A 19,256-nucleotide genomic window follows, 5' to 3' on the forward strand; every position below is an offset into this window, starting at 1 on the left:
TGGAAATCAAACCAGAAGTAGATAAAAACAAGGCAGCAACTGAATGTGCCAAAAAACAAAAGAAAGAATATAAGGTGAAGGACCAAATGAACAGGCAAGAAATGTGGAAAAACATATAGTTGCAAGTATACAAAACTTCTGGAAGAGCCTCATGTTGATCAAGAATGAATGCAGGAATGGTTAAGGAGAGATTAATTCAAACCAAGAAATAAAAGGTTATTATTTGCAGCCCAAGATAGTGGGCTAAGTACACACTGGTTTAGAAAGTCCATTGAACATGTGGGAGAAACAGACAAATGTAAGTTTTGTAAAACCAAATTGGAAACAGTTATATACCTTGTTGCTGGTTGCGACGCACTAATGGCAGAAGGACTGTATACTGAAAGGCATAATAATGTGGCGAGACTGTTGCACTGGGGATTGTGCAAACATTATAGTAATGAAGTGGCTGAAAAACACTGGAAACATGAGACACAAAGCATCATAGAAAATGATGAAGTTTATATCACATGGGTTTACCCATTACCAACAGTTCAAAAGACAGATGCTAGAAAACCAGATATAGTGGTCCAAGAAAAGAAGACAAGAGTAGCACTGATCATTGAAATTGCCACATCCAGTGACTATAGTGTCTTGTGTACAGAGAGACACAAAGTGTTAATATACCAGGATCTGAAGGCAGAAACGAGAGCAATGTGGAAGAAAGATACCCAGACAGTTCCAATAGTAGTAGGAGCAATGGGTATAAAAGAATTTACAGTCATATTTAGATATGTTACCAATCCATGCAACCCCATATGAATTGCAGAAGGAGTGGGCACATTGTGGGTACTGTGAAGAGCACTTTTGGCTGATATCAATGACTGAAGCAATACTAATTTCATGGACTTAAGTCATAATTTGACTTAGGAATGGGGCCCATTCCTGTCATGGTATTAGAAACCCAAAAGATATGGAGAAATTAGAAAATTGCAAACATTATACACCACTTATAATCTACCCAATCTTTCCACTCAAACATTAAATAGCTCAATTAAATCCTGCCGCATTTTAGACCGTATTCCTTCCTTGTATGTATTATTCTCACAATTTCCATTTTTCCTGTGTAGTTTGCTCCTACCCTACTCTAAAGATCTCAATTCCAGTTGTTTTATCTCTCTTACTATATTCACTACTTCTAGTATAGTTGGTTTAGATTTTGATGTTCATTTTCTAATAATTGCTTTTTTTGTCAGCTACCATTATTAAACACAGCAAGGCCTTAACATGTCTAGGCAATTCTGATTCTGTATCATAGCTCAGAAAAATCATCTCCATCATCAGACCAATCTGCCTACCCAGCATCTAAGACAGTGCATCCCAAATGAATCCTTAAAGTCCACCAACTCACTGAACTCCCAGAAAATATGTTCCCAGTTATCTCTTTCTTCCCGTTTACACCTCCAACACTTACTGTCTGTCTGCCTGAGGAAAAATTCTCTAGAGTCTAAAAAAAGTCTTTCGACTTTTCCCGGTTATGGGTCACCACAGCGGAACTCCGGTCCGCTCATGATTGGCAGTGGATTTTTATGGTGCCGAGTTGCCAGCCTGATGCCCAATCTTCAAAGAAGGCACGCCCATTCATGCTTGCACCTACCTGCATGTGTTTAACATCAATCGACCGCGGGGAGGACATGCAGACTCCACACATAAGGTGCACCAGCCGTGAATCAAATGGGAGAACCTCTTGCTGTGAGGCGACAATGCTAACCGCTGCACCACCATGGTAGTTTTTCCAGTCTATGGTTGGGTAATTAAAGTCACCCAGGATCAGGCTAAAGGGTTGAATCTTGATAGAGTTGAAGAGGTCCAGATAGGTGGAGGGGCCATCTTGAGTCATATTTGGGGGCCTGAAGCTAGCTTTAATTTGAATAGGGGTCTTGTCAATGGTTAACTGCACCTGGAGTGTCTCTTGTGCATCATACTGTTTGACCATCCTGGAGGTGTGTGTGTTTCTGTAATATATATATTGAAACTCCACTTCCTTTGGCTTTGCTGCCTACATTTTGGGGTCTGAATGTATGATAGGATCCCCAGCTTTGAACTAGGTTTCTGTGACTGCACAAATGTCAGCATCTTCCAGGGTTAAGAATGCTTGCAATGAGTGCAGTTTCATGTTTAGACTTCTGACATTTAGCAGCATGACCTTTAATTTGCATTTTGTTAAAATGTTGGTAGTATCAACCTCATGACTTTTCCTAAAAATGGTTCTATGGGGGAGGCAAGGGTCTTTGCCAGAAGCCTGAAGCCCAAGTAAGACAGATGCAGGCCATCTCTAGCAAAGCATTGTAGTCTGTCGATTATATCGTCCCAGGCTGTCAGGCACTGAATCCCCCTGGAATGACACCAGAATCTAAGTCAATTGTTAAAGTCAGTCATTTTCTGTTTGTATTGAGCCATCATTCTGGGTGATGGCAGAATGCTGCTTAAGGCTAGGGACATACCTGCCAGGGATACACATTCAGCAAGTTCAATCACGTCTCTCTTCATATAATCCAGGGAGGTACGTCTCAAGTCGTTCACGCCAACATGGACTATAACAGTCATAACAGTACCTGTTGTTGAGAGACTTGAGTCTGTGTGTGATATGGTGGATTCTGCCACCTGACAAACAACTAACTGTGACTTTCTCCTTATCCAACCTGATGAGAGGCACATCTGTGTGTCTCACAATGGAGTCTCCTATGAATAATATGTTAGGTTTATGGTTAGGCCTTAGTGATTGCGGGATACTGGTGTGTGGGCTATGCATGATATGTGGTGTGGATAGTTGTGGAGTTCTCATGTGTTTTTGGCTCTGATGTCTCCTGTGTTTGGGTTTGTTTTTGTTGAAAACCTCCACATATGTGGATGTGTGTTGTGTAGTCGTAGGTGATGTTTGAGGTGTAGTGATTGTGTTGACAACCTTCTCAGTACCAGATATACTGGTTTGTGAGGGTGAGAGCACAGACTCTAGCTTCTTTATGTGTTTGCATCTCTCACAAATTGTGTTCCTAGGTGGTAGTAGTAGATGTCGGTCCATGTACATGAGGCAGTTGCTACTCTCTCTCAGGATGCCCATGTCAACCAGGCTGGCAGAACAAAGGAAATTGTCCATCCATAGTTATCAGAATCTGAGGGAGAGAGGCCAGGGAGAGCTACGGGTTAGGCCTAAAGTCCAAGTGCTTAAACCAAAACTAAGAGGCTTAGAATAACACTTAAAATTTAAACAGGCTAAAAACAAGCAGTAGTAAATGCAGCAGAGAAGATGTGATTGAACACTTTAGAGAACAAGTAGCAGAAAAACCAAGATAAAGTAACAGAGTGGGAGAAGGAAACACAAATACTGTAAAGCAGTTGAATATTTTTTTTTTCTAAGGAAAGATCCTAAACTTTCTGGACTTGGTTGCATACTAGGGAGCTATACATATATCTTCCCATCATTTTCTTGTAAATTGCTGTTCCAGTCTTGCTTCCCAGTTTTATGTAAATTATTTTGATTCTTATAGTTATCATACAGTATTTTATATGCCCAACCAGTTATCTCTGGTGGACAGTGCAGTGGTGCAGCAGTAGCATTGTCGCCTCACAGCAAGAGGTTCTCCCATTCGATTCTTGGCTGGTGTACTTTCTGTGCGGAGTCTGCATGTCCTACCTGCATTCATGTTGGCTTCCTCCTGGTTCTCTTTTTTCCTCCCACGTTACAAAGACATACGTCTGGAGCGTTTCTCCCCAGGCCTCTGCTGAAAATTGGCTTCATTCCAAGTCAGACTCTACTGGTTAGTAAATGTTAAATAAATAAAATCTCTTTTTTAATGTTGCTTCTGTTACAGATTCAACTAAAAACTCTATCAAAGCAGGTCTTTCATTTAAATCCCCCTATACCTTTCTTTTGTCTCTAGCTTGCAATCCAAATGTCTTCTTGGCCTCATCTAACTGTATTACCCTTCCTGCTTGAGTTATTTGCTCTCAATATCTTGTTTCCTTTGCCAGGTAGCTTCAGTAAATTCCACTCCCTCTTGTTTATTTTCTGTACCATTGCTTGCAGTCATCCCTGTTGGCAAAATCTCCTTTCTCCATTCTCATATTGGCTTAGTTTTTAGAATAGTTTCTGCTATTTTCACTATAATATTCTGTGTGGTTGTTATTGTCCTTAAGGAACTGCATTCAGGATCCCTCTCTATTTCTCGAACTTACCACTTGCTTCATCATCATCACCATCATCATCATCCTTTTCCACTTTGAATTATAACCTTCTGCTTGTGTTGTGTATAAGAGCCTTAACTGTATAGCCCTAAAATATCCCTTCAAATTAAGTACACCTAAACCACCTTGTCCTATTGGAAGGATCAGGTCATCCCACATAACTCTTTGAACAGATACATTTAATCCCAAAACACCGTTAGTATGGTCAGAGAGGTAAGATTTGAATTGGTCCAAAGTCATAGCAGAGAAACCACAGTAAGATCACAGTTGCTCGAACAAGATGCCATGGTCAGTGGTGTTTGCTGCAGAGACACAGCAGGGCCAAAACAGAATAAAAGCAAAAAACAAAACATAATAAAAGTGCAGATCAGGGGCCATCAGGAGATTGTTTACTATTTTAATTGGAGCTGTTTTAGTCCTATGATGAGAGTGAAAACTCAAATGATAAAAAGATTCATGGTTTGCTAACTATAAGATAGGATCAAAACTGTGGTTAGATGACTTTCTCATTAACTTTACGTAGAAAAGGAAGGACAGAAATTGGGTGAAAATTTTCCAGTTTCTTATCAGTGCCAGTTTCATCAGTCTTCTGCCTGACAGACAAAAACTTTTAAGTCCTTCCAGCTCTGTGGAATAGAGTTAAGTAGTGGTGGATACATGGATTTACTCAAGTTAAGTTAGCAGCTCATGTACCAGTTGGAGGTGGCTGAGGAGGATGGGAGTGAGTGACCACCGCATACTCTGCCATCCTGATGGAGTCACAGGCAGCACTGCTCACCACAAGTGTGACACTTACTGGGAGCAAAGCTTTAGGATAAAATCCTTTATCAATACTGAAAATACAAATGCAAATGCAGAGTATATATAGGTCTAAAAAAGTCATATGACCGGCAGCCAAGAAGTCACATGATCCAATCATTAAAACAAAACATGTAGAAATAAATAAATATGCAAAGCTAAAAAATGCAACAGCATAATGCATACATGAAAACAAAAAACATTTAAAAAAGGAAGAATGTATATTTTTAAAAAAGGGAGAATGTATATTTTTAAAAAAGCAAAGTTTTAACCTAAAAATCACATGTACAATCATATACATAAAGAGAAAATCTCATAATCTAGATCTACTCATTCTAACCAAAATAGGTTTAAGGCTGACAGTACTATTCAAACCAGGGGGTGAGTCACCCATCAATCTAATTATCCAGTTGTATTCTTTAATTTCTAATTTGTTATTGATATCACCACCTCTGGGTGAGGGTGAAACATGGTCTATAGCTTTAAATTTAAATACATGCTGTTCACCAAAACATAGCCTGTGTTTATATAAAGCATTAGTGTCCACACATCTTCGGATTTCGGACTTGTGTTCTGTGATCCTATCTTTAAGTTTACGTGTGGTTTTACCCACATAGAAAGAGTTGCATAATACACAGGTAGCAAGGTAAACCACGTGGGAGGTAACACAAGTAGCAGTTACATTGAACCTAAACAGCCTCTTACTGACTGGGTGTTCAAAGATACCTAAATGTTCATCATCAATGTCATCACAGCACGAGCAATTATAACATTTTCGTGTGCCCATAGTGCTGGATGGATGTGTTGTGATATTTGTAGGAAAATCTTTGTAACAGAGGACACGCTTGAGGGTTCTCATGTTACGATATGCAAAAAATGGGACATTGACCAGCATTGCTTTTAACTCTTCAGATGCCATCAAGATTAGCCAATTCTTATGGATAATACGTTTAATACATGGTGTTTTTGTACTAAACAAAGTAACGTATCTTACTTTCATCTCATTCTGGATGGACACATTGGGCAAGCCAACAGCTTGTGTTTCTATGGCATCATTTAACATAACAGGGGCCACCCTCGACTTTCTTTCCTCTAGCACATTTAGTTTCTCATTATTTAAGATGGTAGCATCATAACCACTGTTAGTGAAATCAGCTATCATCTCATTCAACTGTTCGGAGAAGCTAGGATCTTCCGTGTTAAACCTACTGGCACTATAAAATTGAGACCTGACAGTACCTCTAAAAACATGTGGCGCATGCATACTACTTGCATGAGTGTACCTTCCTGCACAGACTTCCTTTCTATGGAGGCTTGTTCTAAGTGTACCACCGTCAAGACTCAAGTTGATATCTAAAAAATTAATAGTAATTTCAGATGAACACATTTTGAACTTCAAAAAAGATGAGATTGAATTGATGTACAGCATAAAATCATTCAAATCCTGTAATGTGCCCCCCCAAATCAAAAAACAGTCATCCACAAATCATTGAAAGAACTTTACATTATCTTTATATGGATTCAAACCACTAAATAAATGTTTCCTTTCCCACTGGTATAAAACTAGGTTGGCATAAGTATTGGCTACCGAAGTACCCATAGCTACACCTGTGAGCTGAAGATACAAGGATTCATTAAAAAGGAAAACATTATTTCTCAACACCACATCCATGAGAGTACATATTTTTTCAATTTTGTGGAAGTTGGGATCAGGACATGAGAGTAAGAATTCCCTCAACAAATCCAGGCCAATATCATACCATATCTAGTCATTTCCCCATGCAAGAGTGAGAAAAAGCACATTATTTTTTCTTTTATCATGCTTTTTAACCAATCTTTTTTATACATTGCAGCATCTACATTTCTTAAAACTGAACAAAGACAGGGAGAAGGGAGAAAGAAAAGAAAAAAAAAAAGAACAGCAGTACCTGTTTACAATCCCCATTACACTTAAAATAACTGAAAAAAATACTTTATAACATGTAAAGAAAACCACTTGCCACAAAATTGGTACTATTTAAGAAAAAAAATATTTACTTACAGTTAACTTTCTCCCTCCTCTTCCCCTCCCAAAAGCACTTTCCTGGAACATTAATGATATGAAGTAGGGCATATACTTTAGAGTCCCCCACAAGTCTAACAAATTCTGAAAATGTCCACTATTTCTAGATTTTCTTGTTCTGTCATATTTCACAAATATAATTATTGCATTGTAATCTCATATTAAGTTACTGGTTTTATAACTGTTCATCTCTGAAATCCTGTCTCTGCTTCATTTCCAATCTAGTCTTGATTCTTCTAGTTAATGCTCGGGCTCCCTTCCTTCTAGCCAACATTTTTCCTTGAAAATTTTGAAAAGGTTTCAGAGGTACAGTCCCTCTCTGGTTTTTATTATCAGAAGAACAAGAAGCAGAATATTCTTCTGTTTCACAGCTTACTTTTTGTTGGACAAACTTTTGTATTTCCTCCTTAGCATGTACTTAATCAAAAATATCTTGTCCCTCCAGTCAAGAATACATTGAAGACAGCTGAGTACAGCAGTTTGAATCTCACACCTGCATCTCAACATTCCCTGAATAGTTGTACAATGAGTAATCATTCTCCACAAACACTCTGCTGTCTTCCACTTTTAGTACTTTGTCCTTCTGCCACAATTTTGTCAGAATCAACTCATTCTGCCGGTAGGATTGCATCTTTACTATTAAAGGTCTGGAGTGCTTTCTTATAACCAGGTTTTGAGCATACAAACAATGTGCCCTTTCAACTAACAACTCCTGCTGTTGAATACCAGTCCAGTTTCTTATTTGTGCTTTCATAAAATTAATGCAGTCTTTTCCTTCCAGCTTCTCTGGTAAAGCTGAAAATCTCAGGCATTCCCTATGTGCTCTGTCCTCTAATTCTATTATTTTTTGAAACATCTCTTGTTGAGCACTCTTATATTCAGCCAGCCTTTTCTTTATTTTGACCTCTGATGTTTGCAGCTTTATCATCTCATCTGAATATCTGTTTAAAGCTTCTTCCATTTTTCCAACCTTTTGTTGTTCGTGTTGATATACTCAATCAGTGTTTTATTTATTTTAACCAGGTCTGCATGCTTTTGTCTTATATCTTCCTGCAGGTTACTGGAAGTCATGTCTGCAGGTTGCATTGCTTTTGCCGAATAGCTGCAGAATTTTCCCCAGTCAGTGTTTCTTCCTCACATTTTGTAGCCATTTGTTTTCCAGTCTTCTGTAATTCTTTATTCCTGGCATCCAGGCAGTACACTTACTAGACAGTTACTGAAATTTACCCATAAACACAAGTCTACTGGCCTCTTCTGCTGAGTTTCTGTTTTCACACTGGGATAGCTAGAAATAAGCTGTTGCTCAATGTGCAGCCATCTTGGAAGAACCCACTTACTTTATGGGTTAAGCCATAAAGATGGTATCCCATAGTTTTGATTGGAGCCAGGGATGCAATGGCTGTGCTAGAGAATAGGCTGTAGCTCCTGTAGGAAGAGTGTAATGGTTTTATGTTTTTTTGAGTTCCAGCAGAAGCAATTCTCTATCTGTGTGTATTGTAGCACATAGGTGCTAAACCCTGGTAGCTTCTAGTGTTGGTGATAGGATGGGAAACAGAGACAGATGACTAGATGTGCATGATGCCATTCTGTACAGAAATTATATTTTAATATTAGAGGAGACTGAATTCTCAGCAGCATTCTATATTCTGTCTTGGATATGGCAATAAGGACCACTCATCCATCTTGCATTGCTCTATTTATTAAGTAGGAAGAGTAATTCTTTTAGTCAATCAGGAATAGATAGTGACACTAGCTAAATACTGCTTTCTATAACTGTGTGAAACTTTCCATCGGTGCTATTTTTAATATTTCATGTGACTGAAACTCTGGTGCTTACTGTAAATAGATATTTATTATTTTCATGTTATTTTATTATTTATTATTAAATATATAACCAGCCCTCAGACTGAGGGTGTTCCCTGGGTGTTCATAAGGGAAATTGCTCTTGATGCAGTGAGGTCTGCATCTGGAAATACTGAGTGTATCCATTTGTATTCTATGGTGATAATCGACAAACATGAGACAATTGCTACATTGTCTCAGGATGCACATTTCTACTAGTCTTGTTACAGAGACAATAGGAAAGTGTACATTCATGGCTGTGGATCCTCTTTTTGTGATCTATGAGGGGTGGTGCAAGATGGATTTTTAACTTACTAAATTTGGAGTTGGAGGACGGGGTGTGTGTCTAGGATAGATTTAAAACAACACACTTGGGGTAATGCTTCTCAGTAGGCAAACTATCTGCTATGCACTCAGCTAGATTTGTTTTATTTTTATTTATTTAACATTTGTTTACCAGGAAAGCCTGACTGGATACAGGTCCATTTTCAGTGGAGGCCCGGGGAGAAAAGCTCCAAAATCACAAATATACATAATAGTTCAATAGAGGTTGAAAAAGTACAGAGAATAGTATATAGCTCTAGGGTATGATCTATGCAATACAAAAACATAATCGAATTATTTACAGATCATACAGTACAAAATAAGTTAACTATTTACATATGGATACATTGCAGAATGGATGATACAACATTTTGTTGTATGTATGTGTTAAATAGATTCCAAAGTAACTATACAATATATAAGTTATTGATTCAAGTAGTAACATTTTCTGTTGATATATGCATGGTAAACTAGAAGCATATATTGGACATTCATTCAGTCGGAAGTAGTGGACTTTTATCAGGTGAGATTGCTAAAATATTGTTACTTTAAAACTAGCCAGGACCTGTGCAAATGCAGAGCCAGGTTTCATTTAAGTGTGACTTTAGTAGATTTTTGAATTGAGCTATAGGGTGGGTTGAGGTTATTGGGGATGGTAGTTTGTTCCATATCTTGGGAATGAAGTTTGAGAAAAGGGCATCCCCAGCAGAGTTGTTTGCTTTGGTGTTGGTAAGTAGTAGCTTCTTGCTGGAATGGAGACAGCGATTTTTTTTTTGTGATTGGAGAAGGTTCTGGAGAGAAGGGTTTTATCTGGATGATGCAGGATTTTATGGGCAAAGGTTAGTTGATTATAGAGTATTAGGTAAAGTAGTTCAAGCCAATTTAGTAATTTTAGAGATGTACAGGATGTGTCCGAGAAGGAGAATCTGTGGCGAATCTAGCAATTGTATTATAGCAGGAATATAGTTTGGCTAAATCAGTTTTTAGGAAATTAGTTAAGATGGGAGAGGCATAGAGAAGTGTAGACAAGAGGTGGGTGCTGGCAATGGTTGCTTTTGTGTTTATGTTTAGGAATTGTTTATTTCTATAGAGGGTGCCTAATTTCTTATGTACTTGCTTTATGGTTTGAGAGATATGGATATCAAACTTTAAGGTGTTGTCAATTTCAACACCCATAAGTTTTGTGTGGGTTACTGGATAGATAGTGGTCTTGTTATGGATCTGATGGAGAATGACAGGGTAGATGATGGTGTTTTTGTAGGGTGGAACAGTAGTAGTTTGGTTTTGTTGGGGTTTAAAATGAGCTGGATGTTAGTGAGCCATGTTTCAATTGCCAGAAATGAATTTTGGGTTATGGACTGTAGGTCTTGTAGAGAGGGGGCTGTGCAGATCAATGTAGAGTTGTCTGCATATTCTATAGCTATTGAAAGAGGGGTACAGGTGTGGAGCCCATTAGTGAAGAGAGAGAATAATAGAGGTCCAAGGCCTTTGGGGAACTCCTAATGTTACTGGAAGAAGAGGGTAGAGTTCATTTTGCCACTGAACAGCCTGCTGGCATCCTGATAGGTAGCTTTTAAACCAGTTAATAAATGCAGTACTAAGGTTTAGGGCAAAAAGTACATTAATTAGTTTGTTATGGTTTACCATATCAAAGGCTTTTGAGAGATCCAGGAAGATGGCTGCTACAAAATTTCCAGTGTTTCTATGTTGGTTGACTGAGTTAGTGAAGGACATTAAGGCTGTGGTAGTACTGTGATAAGGGCAAAAGCCATGTTTAGTGTTAGAAAGAAGGTTTTTGATTGTGTAAATGGTGCATCAGTTGTGTGTGTATTACTCTCTCTAATATTTTGGAAAAGGGGGACAGGATGGCAATTGGTCAGTAGTTAGTCAATTTAGTGGAACTGCCACCTTTATGTAGGGGTATAATATGGGATATTTTCCAAATGTTAGGCATAAGGTTTTCAGAGACTGATCTGTTGATTAGTATGGCTACTGGATAGGCTATTGCTTCTACTGCTATTTGTAAAAAATCAGAAGGGAGTTTGTCAGTTGCAAGTGTGGTTGGCTTTAGTTTTTTTAAGTAATTTAGCTATGGTACCAACAGGGACTGGTTGTAGTTTAAAGGAGTCAGTGTTATTTTGGAATGTAAATGTTTCTGAGGTTGTGGGTGTGTTTTGAGAATTTAAGAGGGCTAGGATGGTTTCTATGAAGTATTTATTGAAGTGAGTTGCTATGTTGTCAGAGTTATTAGTTACTGTTGGTGAGGGAGTGATGGATTTGCCTGGATGTAGTATTTTATTAATGGCTGCCCAGAACTTTTGAGGGTTGTTCTGGTGTTTTGTTTGAATATTATGGTAGTAGTTGATTTTGTCCAGTTTGACAATTTTCTTAGCTTTGTTTCTCAATTTTAGGTTGGTTGTTTTTGTGGCCTGGATTTTGTTTTTATGAAACTGCTCCCAAGCTTTATCTCTTGCTTTTAACAGGGACCGGGATTCCTTAGTTAGCCATGGTGCATAGTTGGCTTTTATTCTTATAGTTCTTGAGTGAGCATGGCAGTTTAGTATATTTAGGAAAGTAGAGCTGAATAAATTAACAGCTTTTCCTAGAGGTAGATATTTAAGAGCCTGCCAGGTGTAGCTCTTTAGGGCTAAGATGAAATTACCAGGGTTAAAGTTTGCTTTATTTCTGACTGTGCGGAAGGTGGATAACTTACATTGATGGAACTGACTTCTTAGCATAAAGGTTAGTTGATACTTGACTGGTTGATACTTGAGAAAATAGCAAATGAAGTTTAATATGGAAAATTTCAACTCTAGGTGCCTGCATCTATACAGGGCACTGCAAACCTACACAGCTCAGCACTGGTTATAGGAGATGATTTAGAGAGGAATCCAATTAGTAAACAGTAAAAATACAATCTAAGTGTTTATATAAGGCTCAGATCCTGCAGTAATTCACAATTCTCTCACTATTGTGAATGATACTAAAAAAATAATAAGGTCCCAGACCAAGTAAAATGCAGACAGTAAAAATGCAGTAGAAATGTAATAAATGAGGCTCAGTTCCTGCAGCAATTCACAATTCTCTCACTATTGTATGTGATACCGCAAGACTAAGGCCCCAGATCAAGTAAAATACAAACGGTAAAAATACAGTAGAAATTAAATAACTGAGGCTCAGATCCTGCAGCAACTCACAATTCTGCCACTACTGTGAGGGTACTACAAGACTAAGGTCCCAGACCAAGTTAAAAATACAAACAGTTGCCTTTTGATTAAAACAAGGATAAAAAGAACACTACACAATTCAGATTAACATTATGAATATTGCAGTGTGCACTGTGCACAAATTGAAATGAGATGATATGAAACTGAGACTAACTCAAGCTTTAAGAGTCTAATCGTCATGCCTTATCAGTTTGAGCTGTCAGTGCCCAGTAGAATTAGCAGTGGGAAGGGCTTCCAAAGTCTAATTTACAGTAGACGCAGGCAGCTAAAAAGCCACCAAGTTTAAAAGCACAGTAAGAAATGAGCTGGTTTATGGAGAAAAAATCCAAAAATCAATGCACCCAAACAGTTTTAAAGTAATAGTTGTAGTTGGAGAGGAATGTAGGTGAATATCTTAAAGAAAGCTGTTTCTCAGCTCTTCCCACTAATTACCTGCATCCAATTCCTATTCAATCAGTGAATGTAAAAGGAATGTTTCCTAATCCTAACTGACCCTAGACAACAACTTTTAAGACTCAGCTAGTCTAGTCCAGATACAGATTTGCTGTATCCAGGACTGTTTTGTAAGTTCCTAAGCCCCTCAGACCTTTCTGTGTTGGAGGGAAGCCTTCTAGCTTATCAGTGGGAGCGGTAAGTACTAGGTAGCCTATCTATCACAAGAGGAGTGGTATCTGGTCCAGAAATTGTTCTTTATTGGCCATTTGGGCATTTTTTCCATCCCTTTCAACTTTCTGGATTAAAAGCCTGTGTTTGCACATCATGCAGCAGTGCTCAGCTGAGGTAAACTATTACCGGTGCCAGAAAGTTTGCTCTTCAATTTTCCCCTTAGAACGAGATTGTTCTTTTACTTATTGTACTTCAATTAGTGTAATTGGCTAGCACTTTAACAGGCTTTTGTAGCATTTATTGAAGCACACTTAGGTGCTATCAGCACTAGCTGTTCCTATGCAGTAACAGCACCGGTACTTAGTAGTCATGACCACCCCTCCTGGTATGATTGTAGGACAATTTCCTGTATTTTCTCCTACTAACCTAGTGCACTTGGGCATTCTGAGACAGTGTGGCAACTGTCTAATGTACACAGACAACCCTCTCCTCTTACATCCCAACAATTATACCTGTGAGAGATGCACTTATATCATCAGAATGGAAGACCGGACTAGCTTGTCAAGAGTAGAAGGTCAACACCTGCAACTCACTACACAGAACACACAGCCCTCCAAATCACCAACCATCACAACCCACACATAGAAACACAAACCATCCACCCAGCTTTGTGGAGGCTCTCAATAAAAATGTACTCAAACAACAGAGACCCCCGAGACAGAAACGCTCTCGAGCACCACAACACAACACCAACCCCAGAACACATAGCTCACTACCACAGTGTGCCCCTCAGTCCAAGTCCTTAAGGCAAAACACTTTCCCCAATGTACTAATCATAGGCGACTCAATTGTGAGGCGCACTGATGTCCCACTGACTAGGATGAACAAGGAGAAGGTGACAGTTAGTTGTCTATCAGGTGCCAGGATCCGCCATATAACACATGCACTCAGGTCACTCCACAACAAGTATGAATATGACGTAGTCATTGTCCATGTGGGTGTGAATGACCTAAGATGTACCTCCCTGGACTACATGAAAAGAGATGTGATGGAACTCTTGGATTATGTGGCCCAGGCAGGTATGACCCTAGCCCTAAGCAGTATTCTACTGTCACCCAGAATGTAACCACAGTACGAGCAGAAAATGATTGACTTCAACAACTGGCTAAGTTTCTAGTGTCATTCTAAAGGGATCCAGTATCTGTCTGCCTGGGACGACATGATTGACAGACCTCAATGCTTTGCCAGAGATGGCCTGCATCTGTCACCCCTGGGATTCCGGGTACTGGCTAAGGTTCTTGCAACCCCTTTAGTGCCTTTTTTAGGCAATGTTCCAAAGACCAAAATTCCACCATAACAGCTATAAATAAATGCAATCTGAGGGTCATGCTGCTCAGTACTAGAAGTCTAAATCTCAAGATGCACTCACTTGAAGCTCTCCTCAAAATGGAGAATGTCGACATCTGTGCTGTAATAGACACCTGGTTTAAAGAGGCAGAAAGCACCCCTGCGCTCCCAGGCTACAACTCATTCCATACCTTTCAGCCCCAGAATGCGGCCAGAAGCTCCAAGGCAGTGGTGTCTCAATATTCTTAAAGGATACACACACCTCTAGACTGGTAGCCCAGAATAATGCATCCAAGACACTTCAGGTACAACTAACACTGGGTAAGATGGCGATACAAGTCATAACCTGCTACAGAACCCTAAACATGTCCCTAGACTCACATGCCGACTTCCTAAGCACCCTGGAATCTATCAAGGTCCAATCCAATACTCTCATACTGGGTGACTTCAACTACCCTTCCATCAACTGGGAAAACTATTCAAGTATCAATGTACAGGCCCAATGCTTTCTGGAATTTATCAGTTCTAATGCCCTGGACCAGCTCATTCTGACCCCCACTAAAGGAAGCAACATCCTCAACCTAGTTATTACCAATATGGGAGACCGTTGCTCCATACCTATAGTCAGTTCCTCCCTGGTTAAATCTGATCACAAACTGATCAGCATGGAAATTTCCATCTCACCTACACCCCCCGCTAAGGTGACCACCCTGAAAAACTTCTCTAAAGCCGACTTTGGGCTCCTAAAAGCAGAGGTGGCTAACTTCTCAGCACCCATGCCAATGGAAAATAGCTGCATGACTGCCAAATCATGCACCAATGCACTGTATGAGCATGTACACAAATGCATGGACCTTGCCATACCAAACAGAACTAAGATGCTCTCCTCCAAAAAAAAGGAAAAGGAAGAAAATCTGGTCATTCACAGCCTTCAATAAACTCTACAACAGAAGGAAGAAACTGCTACAGAAAAAAATGAATTTACAAGACTAGAAAACCTCCCTTATCAGTCTCAACAAAAAGCTGAGATCCCTTATCAAATCCTCTAAAGCCAGCATTAAGGCAGAATTGCAGCTGATACCAAAAACAACCCCAAAGCCTTCTACAGTTATATCAAAAACCTCAAAGGCAATACCCAGATTTGCTCTGAGTTATTGCACAATGGCACCTCCTATACTGAGCCAACAGATATAGCCAACATATTGGTTGGCAGATTCAGTGCCAACTTTACCCCTCTCTCCCCGCCAAGGGCCCTATCACAATACCAGATGAAAGCCTGGTGCCCACCATTTCTGTGGCACAGGTAAAAGCTCCATTGTCCAAAGCCAGGAATACAGCATCCATGGGACCTGATAATATCCCTGGCTGTTTCCTCCATGAGCTACAAAATGAACTGGCACCACATCTGTGTGCCATGTTCAATCACAGCCTTACCTCAGGCTATGTCTCTAAAGAATAGTGTACTGCTACAATCATCCAGCTCCATAATGGGGGAGCAACTACAGACCCTGAGGAACTGTTGCCCCATTAGCCTGACAAGCCTGGTATGCAAAGCCATGAAGTGGATCATTATGGACCTGCTTAACAAAGATATAGACAATCTCCAAACTCTTGACCCCACACAGTTTGGCTTTGTCAACGGGAGATCCTGCCTGCTGAACCTGGTTGACTTCTTTGAGGCAATCACGAAGGCTGTGGATGAGGGTAAGGCAGTGCATACAGCCTACCTCGATCTGGCCAAGGCCTTTGACACCATTCCCCACTAAGTTATCACTGATAAACTCACCAAACTAGGCATCTATCCTTACATCACTAGGTGGGTTGCAAATTGGCTCACAGACAGGATGCACAGAGTGAGGGTTGTGGATTCCAAGTCAGACTGTCGATCAGTCATGAATGGAGTCCCATAGGGATCAGTCCTGGGCCCTCTCCTACTTGGCATCGACTTCTCAGAAGTCCAGGCCAACACAGAAGGACTCTGGCTGACCAAATTCGCTGATGACTGCAAGCTAGGAGTCATTATCAACTCCCCAAGTGATGCAGACATCCTACAAAAGGGTCTCTCTGAGAACAATGACTGGTGACGGAACCATGGCATGAAGCTTAATGCCAAAAAATGCATTATCATCCCCTTTGGAAAAAACTCAGTTCACATGAATTACCACATTGATGGGAGCCCACTGAACACTGAAGGGACCATAAGAGATCCCAGGTCGACAGCCACTTCACCTTCGGCCACCACATTGCCACTGTGGTCAGAAAGTCCTATGTGGCACATCTTATAACCAAAGGTTTTGCATCCAGGAAGAGGTCATCATCCCTCTCTACTCATCCCTCATTAGACCAGTCATCAAATATAATGCCCCGTTTGGCATGTACCTGACCAGACACCTACAACAGCTGGAGAGACCACAAAAGTACCTTACAAAAATAATCCTATGCTTTAAACACATGTCCTACATGGATAGACTCAAGAAACGTCAGCTGTTCTCAGTCTCTTATTGTCTACTTAGAAGTGATCTCTGCTTGACTTACAAAGCCATGTCTGACTCAGCCCTACTTGAAATGCTACACCTGAAAAAATCTCAGTCCCCCTGCACCACACACTCTAGAGATCACAACCTCATTACCACAATTAACAGAACATGCTGGAGGGACAGGTTCATTTCCAAAGACTGCCCATACTGTGGAATAGGCTTCCCATTCATGTCAAGCAGAGCACATCACTGGCCCTCTTCAAGAGACATCTTGACAACTGGATGGGTAACAGAAAGTTCACTCCAGGGATCATTCTAGTTGCACTACTGGATATGAGCAGTATGAACTAACATCGGGTGGCACGGTGCCTGGGCAATTTTTTTTTTTTTTGTGCTAGGCTTGTAAAGGCTCCAGGGCCATTAGCCTAGTACACACCTATGAACCTAAAGAAAAAAACTTTGCAGTAAAACAAAATTCATAATACAGCAAACTTTAATATAACAAGACCAAAATCAAAAAGTAATGGAAATATCCAAACCTTATATGGAGAGTATCCAAAAATGAATGCAAACAGTATTTTTAAAGTCAGAGCTCTTTTACCTGTTTCATGGTTTATGCATTTAATAATTATGCATGCTATCTCATGATACTATGTATGTGTATATATATATATATTGTTTAGCATGCCACTGTCTTGTTAAGTTTCATATTTTATGTTTGTGCTGACTACTTGTGATATAAAGCCCATGCCATAACAAAAAGGGTCTCTGGACAAGCCCACTTATCCAGTTAATGACTAAATAAATAAATAAAAATATGCCAAGAGAGACTACCTTTGATCCTTCCTTAAGTTTGCACTAGCCCTATATATCTCTACCTACCCTTCTATTTTTTTTTCTGTCTGCTGTAAGCCCCTTTGATTGTTTGTATAGAGCTGCACTATACTACCAACTCTTGTAGTATGTTCTAAAATTCCAACACCATCTCTGTGAATTAATATATCTTAATGTTAGTTTAAATGTTTCTCCTGTTATTGTCATCCATGTTCCTGCCTTCTTCATATCTTTGTACTCCCATTCTATATGGCTGTTGTGGTACCTGATCATAATCTATGTCTGTACAATATCTTCCTTACACTCCTATCCTCCAAAGTGGACATTGCATGTCCTTCATTCATTTTACTGCCTTGGGTGTACTCTTAACCAGCTTGATGTCTGTCTTTGGCATGTGCTTATGCTCATATGAATTCCATTTTCTGTAGTAACTGTTACATATTTAGAATGTACTGTCATTTTATGTTATACTGACCTCCACTTGAATGCTCTACCATCATGGCATTTCCTAAAGTCTTAGACATTTTGGATCATCTACTAACAGCTCACCTTTGGAGATTCCACATTACTAAAACCTTAGTAGGAAACACAGTTTCGAATAAATTTCCCAGCCACAATTCATGACAATAACAGGAAACCACTCATCATGCAAGCTGCAGCATCCCAGCTGACATTATTATATTTTTAATGTGCCATAAAACCTAGGTCTTTAAGGATTATAGCTTGAACTATGAAAACTCTTGCATATAACATGAGTTAATACTCAGTTTAAAGACTACTTTAGGATTACATTTCCATCCTTTGCCCTTTGCAGTCTCTTCTGCCTGCCATCTGCATTTGAATGTGCCATACAAGGTCTTTTACCAGAACTGCTGTAACTCTCATCTGTATGTTTAGGTCATGGCGGAAAAAGAATCCCTTGGATAAATCCACCTACGTTAAATAAATAATATGGTGATGTCTGAGTTGCTAGTGCTTGCATAATAAATAGCAGAAAAAGAAAAGGAAGAAATGAAAATTCCTTCTCAAAATATATGCTTTGTTTGTTTTGTAGATATTTTGCTACAGAAATATCAGGCTGATCTGTGCTTGTTTGGCACCAACCTTAGATTCAGCCTCGTGTCTTCTCCATGTCTTATTAATCAGGCTTCAGAAATGCTTTGGCATATTTAGATTATTTCACAGTATTGTAATGACTGCATATATGCAAGTTTGCTGCTAATACTGCTTTTCACCTTTGACTGCACGGTGATTGAGTGAAGTCTGCACCATATAAATTGAAGCCCTAGGATATATATGCCCTAAGATATGCATGCCCCAAATTTCAGTGCCATATCTCTGTGTTTTTGATGGGTCAGCTAGACTAGGTCTTATGTGTTAACAGATACTGCATGAGCAAGGCTTCTTCACTCTACCAAGATATCAATGGTATCACGCAATAATAAAACTATACTATACTAAAGTATACTAAACTATATCCCTAAATGTGAACAAGTACCTTTTCATTCCTTATAC

The sequence above is a fragment of the Protopterus annectens genome, chromosome 6.part0 (assembly GCF_019279795.1).
Source record: "Protopterus annectens isolate FY-2018-M chromosome 6.part0, PAN1.0, whole genome shotgun sequence".
NCBI lineage: Eukaryota > Metazoa > Chordata > Ceratodontiformes > Protopteridae > Protopterus > Protopterus annectens.